The 15,081-nt window shown below is 44.1% G+C and overlaps 1 protein-coding gene and 1 long non-coding RNA gene across 2 annotated transcripts in view; one reads left to right on the top strand and one right to left on the bottom strand.

The window, feature by feature from the left end:
- The window catches only part of CLSTN2 (calsyntenin 2), a 634,687-nt gene that overhangs the window by 240,320 nt on the left and 379,286 nt on the right, over nucleotides 1–15,081 (bottom strand). The window lies entirely within an intron of this gene.
- LOC120242659 lies at nucleotides 1,306–7,293 on the top strand. The gene is made up of 3 exons (XR_005531130.1): nucleotides 1,306–1,378; nucleotides 4,372–4,480; nucleotides 6,978–7,293. It is a non-coding gene; the product is annotated as an uncharacterized LOC120242659 (long non-coding RNA).

Below are 15,081 nucleotides of genomic sequence, written 5' to 3'. Positions count from 1 at the left end.
TCTCAACAGGGTTTTCTTTTCCCTCCACATCCTCTGAGCAAGGGCACATGGCCTCGAGTTCCCTTGATAACTTCTTCTCTACCTGCTATCTGCCATAACTGATTTTTTTAAGAGTTAGAAGGTGGGACTGAAGTGTGTATTTCTTTAACTACTACCATGCTAATCACATATGATCCCTAAAAGATGAGTACTCCTGTCTTTGCTTCATTTCCTGCCATTGCCACCAAATGAGTCACCAGGTCCAAAGGTGACCAGAGACAGGCTGCCTGTCTCGCATTTGGATTTCAATCAAGACCAAGATGCAACTTAGCCTCCACAAAGAAGATACAGCAAAATTTCCTCACTAGAGGGCAAATAATCCTCAGCCTTAGAGTACCCACACAGCAACCTTCAGCCAAAGAAATGTCTGGTTGGGGTAAGGAGCCAGTCACTCCTTTAAGAAGGCCCTGTGACCACTCTTCTGTTGGCATTTATACCCTCCTGGACAAAACCACCTCCCCTGGAGACTCAGGCCCTTCACCTGCCAGCCCTAGAGGTAGGAGGCTCTAGAGCAAAGAAAAGGTAGGTTTTCAGGCTCAGCTTCCCAGACTGCTGGCCTGACCTTAAGCTTGCTTGCAGGGGTCCGTCCCTGTACCTTTTGCCAGTTGACATTCAACTCAAACTTGAGGCTCATTTCCCCTTCCCCTTCTGCAAATTCCTTAGTCAACCTGCAAAACCCCTAAATGACACCTCCTCTGAGAACCTTTCTGGGTTTTTCCAGATGACTTAGCAATCCTTTTCTTAGCCTTGCATGGAGCATCCCCTCATTCTGTGGCTGATTTGGACATACTGCAATTGTTTTCTTTTGTGGGTCTCCCCATGTGGCTCTGAGGTGGCCTAAGGCAGGGGCCCTGTCCTTCCATTTGTGTCTCCACAGCCGAGGGCAGGGCTTGGCACAGAGCAGGTCTTTAGCAAATTTTGTTGTGTGCTCGCTGCATGAACATGGAATAGTAAATGCACAAGTAACAGAGAGCAGAAACTTTGGGCCGGGTGGTGATGAATGAGGCCACCAGGCTGTTTTTTCATTTTAATGTTTTAGAGCTGCCACACTTTCTCTGTTTATTCAGGTCACATCCAGGAGAATGAGTCATTTCTCAGTGGCTGGGGTGGAAGACTGCTTTGGCTCATACTAGAAAGACTTTCTGTAATAGATGATAAGCAATGACTTTATGATAATGCTTCCTCCCTTTGGGACAAGATTTGCATGTTTCTCCCAATGCACTTTATATGCAATGTCTCAATCAGGATGGGATACCCCTCCAGGGATAAGAATGTCTTCATTTTGTGGATGAAGAAACTGAGGCCCAAGAAGTTAAGCAGCTGGAATGAAAGTCACATGGTGAGCTAAGATAAAGCTGAAATGAGGCTCCTACCCCTGCCTCTTTTGTTATACTTTCCATGACACCAGTCTGCCCCTCTTTGATCAACCTGACATAGCCAGATGTAACACCCGGGTGTTGTTTCTTTATCTGATCTGCTTATAACAATCTCAACAGCAGGCTGGATGTAGAGATGCAAGTACTTCTGGGGCTGGTATTTCTGCCCTAATGACTGTCTAGAGGGCTGGTCTGGTGACCTCACCAACCATATCTCTGATTATAAGTCGGGCTTTCTTTGTGTTTCCCTCAGTAATACCCACTCATAGTGAAATTTCAAGCTGACTCACCAAAAAACATTATTGTATGTCTCCTCTCTGCTCAATACTGTTGGTGGCCATGATGAAATCGGGCAGTGGGGATGAGATACCTAGTGTGGTAGGGGTCCAGGGAAGTAGCAGAGAATTTCACTGGGATGAGAAGGCAAGGGACTGGATAGTGACAAAGAGGAAACAGGGATGATGAGAGTAAAATTATAGTCAGAGCAGGCAGGGACTCTGGGCAAAGCTTGCACGCCTTGTCAAAGCATTTGGGCTTTATTTTCTAGATAGCCGGGGCCCACGGAGTCATAGAATGATGTAATGTTAGAGTTGAGAGGACTCTCACAAATCTGGTCCATGCATCCATATTATAGATGGACAAACTGAGGCCTAGCAAAGGAATGTGACTTGCCAACAGTCACATGGTGAATTATTGGCAAAGTAAGTGTACAATCAGAGCTCTGAGTTGGAAGGTCATCACTGGTGGAAGCATGGAAATGGATTGATCAGTAAAGAGATGGATGAGGTGAATGATGGAAAGGGGGTCAGAGAGATGTGGAAACAGACCCCTAAAGGAGGAGCCAGTAGAGAGGAATGGCCAACATCCAACGAGCTCCACCACCTTCAGAGTCAGACTCAGTGAGTGGCAGGTACTCCATAGTGTCCCCTAGCCTAGTGAGTGAATGACCCCTCCTGAGAAGGAAATCTGAGATTAAAAGAAGTTTGATAACTTGTCTGAGCCTCAACCTGGCTTTGAATACAGGTCAATAAGACACAAAGATCCCGAGCTCTTTCTTCTCAACTGAGCCTCCCTAAATTTTACAAGGTCCTGCTAAGATCTTGAGTGAATAAACAGGGACAGAACTCCTCCATCCAGCCCACTGACAATCCACTGCCTGCTCCTCTCCTTGTTGCTCCTGTCTCATGTCTATTTCTTGAAGAAGGGCAAAGGGATCCTTTGTGTACACTTTCTCACCAGAAAAGACAAGAAAATTCTCCTGGGAGATACACAGACAGAAAACCCAGTGTCCACCATGTGAAAGGAATATAGATTGGCAGAGGCAATCACAGACTCTGATCTTCTTTATTGACTCAGCACCTTCCATGTTGAGAAGATCAAGCCCACATCAATGGCATTTCTCATCCATTAATTACAGCCAAATATTCATCCCAGCCCAATGGACCCTCACTCTATGTGCTTTCTGTTCAGAAACACAAGCAGATTTGGTGGGAAAAAAATCAATTGAATTTCTAACTGTTTGCAGAACACAGGCAAGAGCAAATCCCTTGCTGAGCACCTGTCTCTTTGCTTTCTGTAGGGTTCAGTAAATGCACCTTGATGATGCCTATACTCAACATGGAATTCTTCGATTCCATGGCTCCCCACTGTTGCTTACCTTTAACCCAGCCTAGCCTTACCTCTACCTTTTCCAATCCCACAACACTGAACAGTCTAGTGTCCTCTGTGGACATTTCTTGTCTCCTTGTCTTTAAACTTGCCATTCTCTCTTGGAATGCGCTCCATGTCTCCCACCCTCTGTCTTTACCAAGCATCAAGACAGCTCAGGTTACCTGTCACTGTTTTGGCCCCTAAGGCCATGAGCTTTCCTCTACCACTGCATTGATCACTGTTCTGTCTCTGTCTATCTGTTCTGTCCTTCCCTAGGACAGGGGTTGGACTTATTCACATCTGCCAGACTAGAGCCAAGTACATTATTGGAAAACAGTGAACACATTCTTGAAGAATAAACATATAAATAAATGAACAAATGGACAACTCCAAATGAGTACTGTAGTGGCACAAGTGAGCTTGGAAGCTTACTAGAATGAATAGAGGCCTGAAGAACAAATGCTGGAGAACACAGGTATACCTCTGTGAGAAGAGGGAAGGAGAGAGTCAGCAGTAACCAAGGGCACATGCAGAAATGAAAATGTCATATGGGGCATGAGAGAGAGACTGTCTGGTTACAGTGTTAGGTTTGTGGATAAAAGGAATCAAACACAGGGAAGACCCCCCCAATGACGGGTCTGAAGACCACAGCCAGCCTGTAAGATACCTTTGTGCAAACAGGAAGAAGGTATACCCCTTTTGTGCAGATGCCAGACTGAAGCCATATGGCCTGGAAAATGATGAACAACTGTGCGTTAAGAAACAGGAGCCTTTTATTTTGGTGGGTGCAGGCCAGAACTTGAGGGTGTGGCCTGGTGAGCAGAATGAGAGCCAAATTTCAAAATCCTTGTATGAGGTGCCTTGGTGCAATGGCTGGCCTGCACAACTGTATGGGATAGCCTGACCATGATAGTCCAGGTAAAATGTATATAGAACAAGAAGCACAACTGAAGCCAAATTCTTTTCACAGATCTTGACTTCTAGAGGTATTCAGCCTTTTTGTCAGTCCCCAAGCCTCACAGTTCACCTTCTCCTTCCAGAAACCCTCCCCATACTGTGAGCCTGTGTCCTGATAGGAGTCCCCTGAAAGCAGAGCCTAGCACACGAACTTAGACCAGGTAATTTACTTGGGAGGTATCTCAGGAAGGCAGAGTAAGGGGCAAGGAAAACTAGGCAAGGAAGCATGGAAAGGTACAGAACTGGGCCAGTTATAGCTGTAGACAAAATGAAGCTTGATCCATCTGGGGATCCTTTGAGGAAATATGTAGAATGCACATCAAAACGCACATCCTTTGCCTCTCCATAGGACTAGCAGCCGGGATATTTACTGACCACCACCATCCTCTGTCTCCCACTAGTTGGGAGGTGTCACTGGGAACACGACATTTCTCATACTTCCCAGCAGCATGTATGAGGTGAATGGAGTCCAGTGGATGTGGGATTCTGATGTCATGCACTCAACTGTCCACTGTGATGGCAGTGAAAGCAGGTGGGCTGAGGGGCTGGATGTGGGACCCAGAAAGTATCTGCCACAGCCTATCCTTAGGTCAGATCTTACACTGGGAATCCTTTCTTTATTTGAAGGGTTTCAGGAAGAGGAGCAGCCCCTCTAGCTCTCTTTCTTCCTGGAGAGGTCCAAAGTATTGGATGAAGATTTGGCCCTCTGCCATTCATTCCCTGGAGTAGTTAACATCAAGGGACCCTAAGAAAGGCAGCCTCCTATAAGAAATAAAGATGCAAGCATTGCATCCACAGTATGTGGGAGCCAGGCTGGGTACTCAGGGCCATTCCTTCCTGAACAGGGGAAGAAAAAGCCACCAGTGTGGCTCTGGCTCTTGGGTAACATTGAATTACTTACATTTAATATTTTATGGCAGGCATAATGATATAAGCTGCATTCTTCAGCATCCATTAGAAATGAAGGGACATTTATATTTCAGTGGCACCCAGCCATAGATTCCCATGCCTACTTTGCTGAGGCCATGCTGTGAATACAGGAAGCAGAGGAGAGGCCATCGATCAGAGCTTGGATCTTAACCCCATAAATATGACCTGAAGTGCTTATGCCTATAAAATCAAATGGAAGGGGCTGATTTTTTATAAGGTTGGGCAGAATTTCTTTTTCAATTCAAGGTGTCACATGTATTTATAAACCAAATCACAATCCTTTCAGGAAAGGACTGGAGATTGTTTTGTGAATACCAAGCACTAGGCACAGGAAACAGACGTAGAAGGAGTCACCTTAGCAGGGGGCTAGCCAGCAGACCACAGGACCAGCCATTCCTGCCATTCAAATGCCAGGTCATCAAGTCAAAGGATACAGAAGACACCTCACACCCATGAGGATGGACATGATCAAAACCCCTAAAACCCTGAAAATAATAAGCGCTGTGAGGATCTGGAGAAATTGGAGCCCTTATACACTGCTGGTAGGAATGTAAAATAGCGGAGCTCCTAATGAAAACAGGATGGAGGTTCCTCAAAAAATTAAAAATAGAATAACCATATGATCCAGCAATTCTACATCTGTGTATATATCAAAAATCATTGGAAGCAGGGACTCAAAGAGATATTTGTATATTCATGTTCACTGTGGTATTATTCACAATAACTGAAAAGGTAGAAGTAACCCCAAGTGTTTGTCAATATATGAATGAATTTTAAAAATGTGGTATATACATACAATGGAATGTTACTCAGCCTCAAAAAGGAAGGGGATTCTGACACACTCTACAACATCAATATACTTGGGGATGTTAATTGAAATAAGCCAATCACAAAAAACCAAAATTGTATTCTTACAGTTACATGAGGTACTTAGAGTAGTCAAATTCATAGATGCAGAAAGTAAAATAGTGGTCGCCAAAAGCTAGGGGAGGGGTAATGGGGATTACTGTTTAGTGGGTACGGTTCAGTTGGGGGAAAGTTATGGAGACAGGTAGTTGCACAACAGTGTGAACACACTTAATACCACCAAACTGTACACTTGAAAGTGATTAAAGATGGTAAATATTATGGTAGAAGTATTTTATCACAGTTAAAAATTTTTTTAAAAAGCACATAGACGATAGGGGGGCTTATAGATAAGCTATCCCAACCCACTGATAATACAAATGTGGGAAACTGAGGCCTGACAAGCAAAAGAATCTTGGTTAATACTTGGTTAACACACCAAATCGATGGGGAAACTAAGGCTAGAATTTAGAACCTGACTCTCAGTCCAGTGCTCTTTTGACAATCCATACTAACTCACTTCATTACAAAACATGGGGCAAAGTGTCGATGATAAATTTACACAACACTGCACATCAGCCACTGTTCTACGAGGAAAGAACTACTATTATTTTTACACATGAGGAAACCAAGGCAGGGAGCAGTTATACAACTTGTCCAAAGTCACCCAATGACAGATCTATGGTTTGAATCTAGACTGTATGCATCCAGAGTCTATTGTCTTAACCACTCTACTACACTGATTCTCATTGGGAGTCTCCATATTCCCATGTTTGTAGCCTCCCTGCCTACAAATGGCCTAAAGAAGTGCATGGTGAGGAAATGTCTCCATTCTCTTCTATGCATCATGTATGTGCTGAGCTCTGGAGAGTTTCTAGCTTAGGCAAAGTTGGGAAAAACAGAGGGGTGAGAACCATGGGAAGAGAGCTAGCATATGATCCCCTCAAATCTGATCCCTCCAAGTCCTAAACATTTATAATTCAATAAGAAGGAAGAGTGCTGTGTGCACTGGGAAGTTCAGTGAAACTTACCTGTGGAGGGTGGGTCTGCCTTGAGTTTTGACCAACCAAAAGGGCTTGGCTAAAGGAGATGGTCTATGTGCTAATGATCTGGTATACAGTCCCATCCTGGGAGCTCTGGGGAAGATCAAAACACACATCCCATTTACTTACTTTCCAGGATGCCAGGGAGTGTCTGTCTGCACTAGGTCTTTGGGACTCGGATCCAGCTCCTGAAACTTTTGAGCCTGGGTTAGAGAAGACTCCGAGTTTCTTTCTGAAGAAGTTACAACAGAAGCACGGCTAGTGCAGGTGGAATGAGTATCTGGAACAATTGATAAGCCATCTTCCTGCAATTCCCAAGTGCGTCTGGGACCCCCTTAGAGGGGGTCCCCCCTCTAAGTATCAGGGACCCCCTGAGATTGAAATACAATTAGCCTGAGGTGCTGGGATTCTGGGTACCCTACCCCCAAAGGTTTAGCTTTCAACTAGTTTACATGCTGTGTTTCTACATATAATTTCATCAAACAAATGGGTCTGTTACTAAATATGTCTGAAAACTACAGTATGAAATTAAATGCTACACTAAATTCTTCAGATCCCACAGTATTCTATGGATTGGCCAGTAAGGGGACATTAACTGAGTGCATGGTACTAATTTCAAGCAATTCCCACAAAATCACTAGGAGAGGAGTTTTACAGATATGCCCACTACGTAGATTAGGAGCCTGAGGTTCATGAAGGTGAAGTGACTTGCTCAAGATGGCTTGGCTGCTTGTCAGTGGAGTCAGTACCTGAACAGAGAGATGTCTGAACCAAAAGCCTATATTCTCTTGAGTACAGCAGATAGAATGTCCAGAGTTTTCCCCCAACTCCATTTCCTAAAGTTTGAGGGCAGGTATGAGGGAAGTCTGGCTAGCAGAACTCTGGAGACCTAAACCTCAAAATTGAGACCAGCAGCACATGGAACTTATATGAATACAAGGAGGCTCTTGGTCCTTCTTGTGCATGTAGGCACTTCAAAAAACTGGACCTGTTGCTGAGACAACAGGGGCAGGTTTTGAGTGTTTAGGGTCTCTGTTCCTCTGGAGGGCAGGATGATGGCTATGTTGTGAAGGGCAGCAGGGGCATTTGCTACCATAGTGGATGGTAGAACGTCAGACTTTGAATGACTGCTAGTAAGCCTGACTTCAATTCTAATGATTTAGTTTTCCCCATAAGAATGAACCCTGGTTCATTCAGGGTTGAGATAAGATAGACTCATCCTCTTTGTCTTCTGTGTGCTTTCTGACCTGTTTGCCAAGACCTACACACACAATCACTTTAATGAGGTGTTATTTTTTTTCTATGCAATAGGTAATCTTATTTGATTGCATTTTTAGTTATTCTTCAGGGCAAATACTTTGTAGTAATCTTAGCAATGACAGATAAAAGGTCATGTATAAAATATTTCACATCCAGAAAGCTGACCTTTCACTCTTAAAATTGATGTCTAAGGCAAATATGGTAGTAGAAAGCACTTTGGGAAAATGTCACACAAAATTGCACAGGTCAAATGAGAGAGTTTTGTCTGAAGGTACAGAGGTAGATTCTAATGAGGCCCTACTCTTTCATTCCTTTGGTCCCTCAAAATTGGTACAATGTCACAGTCTTTAGTTCCATGGGCAGCACCATGTCAAATCCTGCCTGGAGGAAGGGGTCATTTGGGCAGAAAGGGTGGTAGCTTTTGGAGACTTCTGTCTCTTAGACTCTTGAGTCCTCAAGAGGAATCTGGCTTGGAGGAGTAAGCCATGGCCTTGAATCTCCCCTTTGCCCTGTATTAACATGCAAATTTCCAACTTCCTTAACTAATCAGCAAGATTTTCTTCTGAAAATGACAAAAAGCGAGATGATAAAATGATACCGTGTATGGGAAATGCTCAACACATTCTTCCCATGGAAGAATCAGGTAATTCACAGCCTTGCATGACTATTAACACACAACAGGAATATGATCTCTGAAAACTTCAAGCACAACACATGCAGTGTTGTGAAGATCTTGCCTTTTGGGGCTTACCTCTTGCTTTGCCTCCCTGACTTCACACCCGTAAGACTTCCCTACCGACAGTGAGCTACTAATCCATGAGACACTCTGGCAGTGATGTAATTCTTTATCCCCCAGGGAGAAAGTATTGTTTTGGGACTCTTAAGAAACTAGGAACTATTCAAAGCTTAAAGGAGTAAAGCCATAATGGTGGTGTTTCAGGTACAGCACCTAGTAGTCGGGGAGAGTTTGGGTGTGATGCATGGAGGGTGGAATTCTGTTTATCACAGTGACTTAAAACGGTACTTCTTGCTCATGGCTAACACTTTGTTGTGGGGTAGGACTGCAAGGAAAAAAGCACACATTTGGCTTCTTAAAACTGATCCAGTATCAAGTTGTGGGTGACGTATTTGGGGAAGGGGGATTTTACCAGCAACCCACCCATGGTGAAGCAAACTTGATCATCCACTTACACCTCAAACTGGCCCCCGATAACCCGATCACATGCCTTCTGATCTACCTCATCAAACTTCTTGTCTTAGAGGAAGCTTTGGCTCTTTAATCTCTTTGTAATCAAAAGGAAATCTCTTCATAAGGATGCATGCCAACCCTCTTTAATTTGTCAGATGTTAACTGTGGCTTCCCAAGTTTTTAGCATTTTCTTGACACATCTGTAGTCCCAGAATTGTCCCCGAACCCACATTTCTGTGGTCACCACCACCATAGTATCACTCTTAGTTTATATAACCTGTTCTCAGGGCAAAGGGTCCTGCCCCTCATCTCTCATTTGTTTCGATAAACCTGTTAAAAATGCATGAGATGCAGATGCTTTCCCCACACGGTCTGAGTTGTTTTTTCACGTTGATTTGGATAGAAGAGAATGATAGAAATATACATGCAGATCCATGCCAAGAGGGCATTCTCTGTGGTCAGGCTAGCCACCATTATTTTTTAAATTTGTTTTTCTACCTGTTAAAAGACTAAACCTGTAAATCACAGAAATTCTGGAACATTGTAGGACAAGAAAAAGAGACCCAATCAATTGGGCTTGCACAACCCTCGAAAAATCTTTATCACATTTTGGTCTGGTTTCTTCTAGTACATTTTTTCTCTACACATAATTTTGTTTTGTACATATGTTTGCTTTCCTTAGTGGATATAATATGGTGTATATGTATTTTTATTTCACTCACTCAATATTTTACAGGATTTTTATATGTCATTTGTAACTCATTTTTAATACTGCATAATAAGAGGAGTATATTATTGATTATTCAACCATGCTTCTACTGTTAGACAAGCATTTCCTTTTCTTTCTTGCTTTTAGAAATTATACCATAGACAACTTTCTATGCAAAGGATAAATATTGCTAAACATGGCAATTTTTAAATAACTCAGTGCTTAACTGTTTTTAATGAGTAGTAACCCTTTAGTGATGCCTAATGAATGCATGCACTTTTCAAAGTAGTATGGGAGAGATCTGACAATTCAAGATCATGTCCCAACTCCTCAGCCTTATTTGAAGAGGTTCAGTGGATGTGTCCACCTTGTTGCCCCTCTGAGATCTACCCATTTTCCTTACTGGTGGATTTCCTCCTCTATGAATATCGGGAGGGCATCTTTCCTGGGCATGGCCTGTGAACATTGTTGGGTGGGAATGGGAGGGTGGACCATCTTGTGAGAAAAGCAAGAGACTGGTCTTAGGATGGAAGCCAACACTGACACCTGGGTCCTCGGTGAAGTCATTGAGTTGCCATTCAACTCATCCTGGTACCGGCCTTCTTATTACAAGATAAACCCATTTTCCTCCTTGTTTCTTCTGGTTGAGCTGGACTTGTTACTAATTGTAGCTGAAAGCATCCCAACTGATAAAGTAACACTAACACATTGCATAAAAATGGCAACCACTTATCAAGTTGTTACAGATTTTATCTTTAATTGAATAGCAATTGCCTTCACTGAACAAATGAAAAGACTGAATATCAGAGAATCTACGCAACTTTCCCCAGATCCATATATGTGTGTGAGTTGGGAGCCTCCCTGATACATAGATTAGAGAAGTGAAGAGTGTCAAGCATATTGTCCATGAGGGTGAAGAGATAGCGTCCTTAGTTTCTGCACCATTTGTTTAAATGTGCATATGTGGAGCTCACGGCTTTATGAAATCTTTTTACATCTATTAATTTATTTTTATCCGTCCCCAGATACCTTGTAGAAGAGGAAACAGATCCAAGAAATTTAAGTGCTACTGGTGTCAGAGACTGAACTTGAAGCTAGGTTCCCTGACCAGTGGTCCAGACCTCCTCCCAGTGGATCCCACTGCCAAGGAAGTCTGCTCAGGGAGAGAATCCCTCCCCATCCCTAGCGTTCTCCCCTAAGACCCCACCATTCAGTGTTTTTATTTTCTCTAGCACAGCATCTACCCTGTGGCGCTGTTAACAAATATAATACATCAGAGAAAGAATTACAAATATTTATGGCTGTAATAACTTCCCACCCAAAACAGGGGCATGGATCAGATCATTAAAGAAAATCAACCCAGCATGAGGTTACTTTTTATTTCTCTCTTAGATTTTAATTCAGAGAATGTATGTGATTTTCTGGGCATGAGAAACCCCTGCTTAGGGAAACAGGATTTTGCATGACAGGGATGCTGATTTGCAAATAGGGAGTTTATTTTTTGATTCACTGATTCCATCAGAATGTTGTAACCCAAAAATCCCTTGGAGGCTTTCCAAGTGGGACTCGGAGATTCTAGGAGTGATCATGTTCTCACGGATGTGTGAGTCTGAGATACATATGCCATCTCTCTCACAAACTCTGTGTCTTTTACTACCTGCATTTGGGCAAATCTTTCTTGCTAAATTATTTTTAAGGTTTGATAAGAAATACTAGCAAGAAGGTTCATTCTAAAAGACTCGTTTGCTCTAGAAAATGTCACCGACCACCCCCCTATCCTAAGAGGGTACGTGCTCCTCCCCTATCTTCCTTCAATCCCTGAGATAATCCTCACTTGGCATCTGTCATTCTGCATCCCATTCTTGTCCATGTTCTCCACCCAGCTCTGATGTCCTTTAAGCAGAAATTACCACACTTGGGTCTGTATCCTCAGCTCTAAGTGTGGGGCTTGCCATGGGAATAGGTACTCAATACATTATTTATTCAATGACTATGAAGCAGTACCCAGGAAGATGACTCAGTGTTAGTTTATATCTCAGTGTTCAGGTGGGGAAGTTGTAGCCAGATTATCTTAGCTCAGGGGAGACCAACAATATATAAGGCAGTCGAGGGGAAGCTCCCACATCTCCTAAGCACTGACATCCTATCCCTTTCTCTTCACTGACAAGGTCTCTCTTCTGGGAACTTAGCTTTTACTAAGGTTCTGCCCCTCAGAACAATCCCTGCCCCGGGGCTGTGCTTCTCCTGCAAGACTACAGTCTGGAGAGATGAAGCCACAGAGGGATAGAGGGTGACAGTAAGGACCTAGGCATATGCCCTAGAACGAGACACTAGTCAAACCACTCTGCTCCAACTGCCAGTTCCGCACTGGACAAAGCTGTGGCTGCACGGCCCTCCTTCCCTGAGAGTCTAGATTCCCCAGAAGTTGGGAGCTGCTTGGATGCCAGTCTGTACTAGACACATAAGTAGCATAATGGGAAAAAATGTATTTCCTAGAACTCTTCTCAATGAGAACAATCTGGTCATCTCTGGGAATGACGTGATGCTTTCTCGGGAGGGTGGCTCTGAGTATCTGAGGGCTCTGGTTTCTCAGTGGGGTGTGCCCCTCCCCAGCTGCTCTCCAAATCTACCTTCAGTCTCACCTAAATAAGCAGCATCATTTTAAGGGCTCTAAGCTTGAAGGGCTGCTAAGTTATTAGCTTCTAAGGTTCCCGGCAGTCTGCCTCTGTCCCTCCCCTGATGAGGGGGGTAGCTGGACCTTAGGAGGGTCCATGCCTGAGGGCTTAGGGGCCAAATAAAGAAGGATGCAGTGTCAACACTGGACAACAGACACTGCTGCCAGTAACTGAGATGGTCCAAGAAAAGGAAGAGGAGACAGGTTTAGGGCCGAGGGATACACGCTCACCACCTGGCTGGGCTGACCCCACTGAGCAAGTAGTGAAGTGAGCACGAGTCTGAACTGACTCTTGGCTTAAGGCTATGGAGGGTCCTGGGGCAGATCCATCCTAATCTGGTCCTCGAGGTCCCAGGGCCCCATTCCAGGAACAAGCTGCATTCTGGCTAAGGTATACCCAGACAGCCAAGGGAGAGCACCCTTTTCTGCCATCATTTATTGCAGTCACTCACCATCAGTCATCTTGCCCTTTTCCCTTCATAATTAAGCCCACTGATTTCAGGACACCTCCCCAAAGATAAGGGAGGCATTGTATGATCTATGTGAGCCATGTGGTGGAGTATCCAGTGAAAGCGACATCAGGTACTCTTCTCTGTTGCCTCTGCTCACCTCTCAGCCAACAATCAGGCAAACATAAGCAACCCAGACTCTTAGGGAGTGCATTTACCTTCTGCGTTTGCTTCCTCTCACATCTGCCATTTATATATTAGTGCCTTTCTGGAGCTGCTTAAAGCTCAACTGCATCCCCCCACACGGGCTTTTTTTTCCTACTTGACATGGTTCAGGGCTCTAACTAATAATGAAGATACTCCTGAATCTTATTTAATCTAAAAAAATACACCATAAACTGATCACCACCGCCACCACCCTCCCCATTAGAAAGGAAGCCTAGGCATTATTTGTCTGGCAGTAGGGCCCTCTCAGTGCCAACTAGTTCTCAGGGACATTGCTAGCCTGACTTTGTGTGGTCAGGCCAGAGGTGTCCACTCAGTGCCAGCAAGCAGTGTGCCCTGGAGGATGTGACATCTGCATCTGAAAATCATCCAGTTAAGACCATGTCTTTTATTGCTCTGTGATCTTTCCTTATCAACCCTATACATCCTCTTCCTCTCCTCTGAGAGAGGGTGATAGGGCTGTTACTTTCCATTTTAGATCCACTGCTGGGACTCCCTTCCCTGTCTTACCTCTTACCTGGTTTCCCCATTCTCTATCCAGATACTATACAGGTCCTCCAGTACCTGATCTCTGATATTCTCCAGAGGGAGAATTGTCCCGGCAACCCTGTGCTTCCCCCACCTACTCTCACAATCCCCTGGCTGGCTTGCATCATGCAGGGCTCCTAAGAGAACCTAATTCTAAGGACTGTCAGAACAGCTGGGCTCAGGGAGGATGTGACAGGTGGATGCCTGTGGTCAGACCCTGGGCATACATCTTGCTTTGGAACAATAGTTCAGACACAAATACACTTACTTCATGGCAGGGCAAGGATGTTTGTTTAGGACACTGGAACGCCGTGGTCAGAGACCACTGGGAATGCACTTGCAGTAAAATGGGAAAGGCATGAAGCAGCAGTGAAGTGTTTGCAGCAAGAGTGCCCTTTTTTTCTGTGAGGGGAAGCAGTTGAGTTGCCGTACCTAGGGCATGTTTCAAAAGAGCACAGTGATTATTATTTGAAACAGGGACAGACAGAAAGTCCTAGAAGGGGTTGCACTTTTGGTTATTATTAAAGTGATCTGCAAGCATGCTAAGGCATGCTCTCAGAACTTTTGATGTGTCATCTGTTTATTCTTTGTGACAAACCTCCATCATGGCACTTGTGGTGGACACTGTCATTGGCTACCTTCCATCCATGCTCTTTTTTTTTTTTATGTTTGCAACTTACCTTTAGTTTTTTTAATTTTTTTTATATTTATTTATTTTTTTTTACAAATAGTTTATTGTCAAATTAGTTTCCACATAACACTCAGTGCTCATCCCCACAAGTGTCCTCCTCCATGCCCATGCCTCCTCTCCCCCACATCCATCAGTCCTCAGTCCTTGTCAGCATTCAAGAGTCTCTCATGGTTTGCCTCTCTCCCTTTCCCCAACCATTTCCCCCCTTCTTCTCCCCCTTGTTCCTCCGTCAAGTTCCTCTTAATCCTCCTATACGTGCAAACATATGGTATTTGTCCTTCTCTGCCTGACTTATTTCGCTCAGCATCACACCCTCAAGGTCCATCCATGTTGCTACACATGGCCAGATTTCATTGTTTCTCCTTGCCATGTAGTATTCCATGGTATAGATAAACCACATCTTCTTGATCCATTCGTCTGTTGATGGACACTTAGGCTCTTTCCATGTTTTAGCTATTGTTGAGAGTGCTGCTATGAACATTGGGGTACATGTGCTCCTATGCGTCAGCATTTCT

The sequence above is a fragment of the Hyaena hyaena genome, unplaced genomic scaffold (assembly GCF_003009895.1).
Source record: "Hyaena hyaena isolate Hyena2069 unplaced genomic scaffold, ASM300989v1 scaffold_311, whole genome shotgun sequence".
Lineage (NCBI taxonomy): Eukaryota > Metazoa > Chordata > Mammalia > Carnivora > Hyaenidae > Hyaena > Hyaena hyaena.
This window is presented reverse-complemented; position numbering and strand designations above follow the sequence as displayed.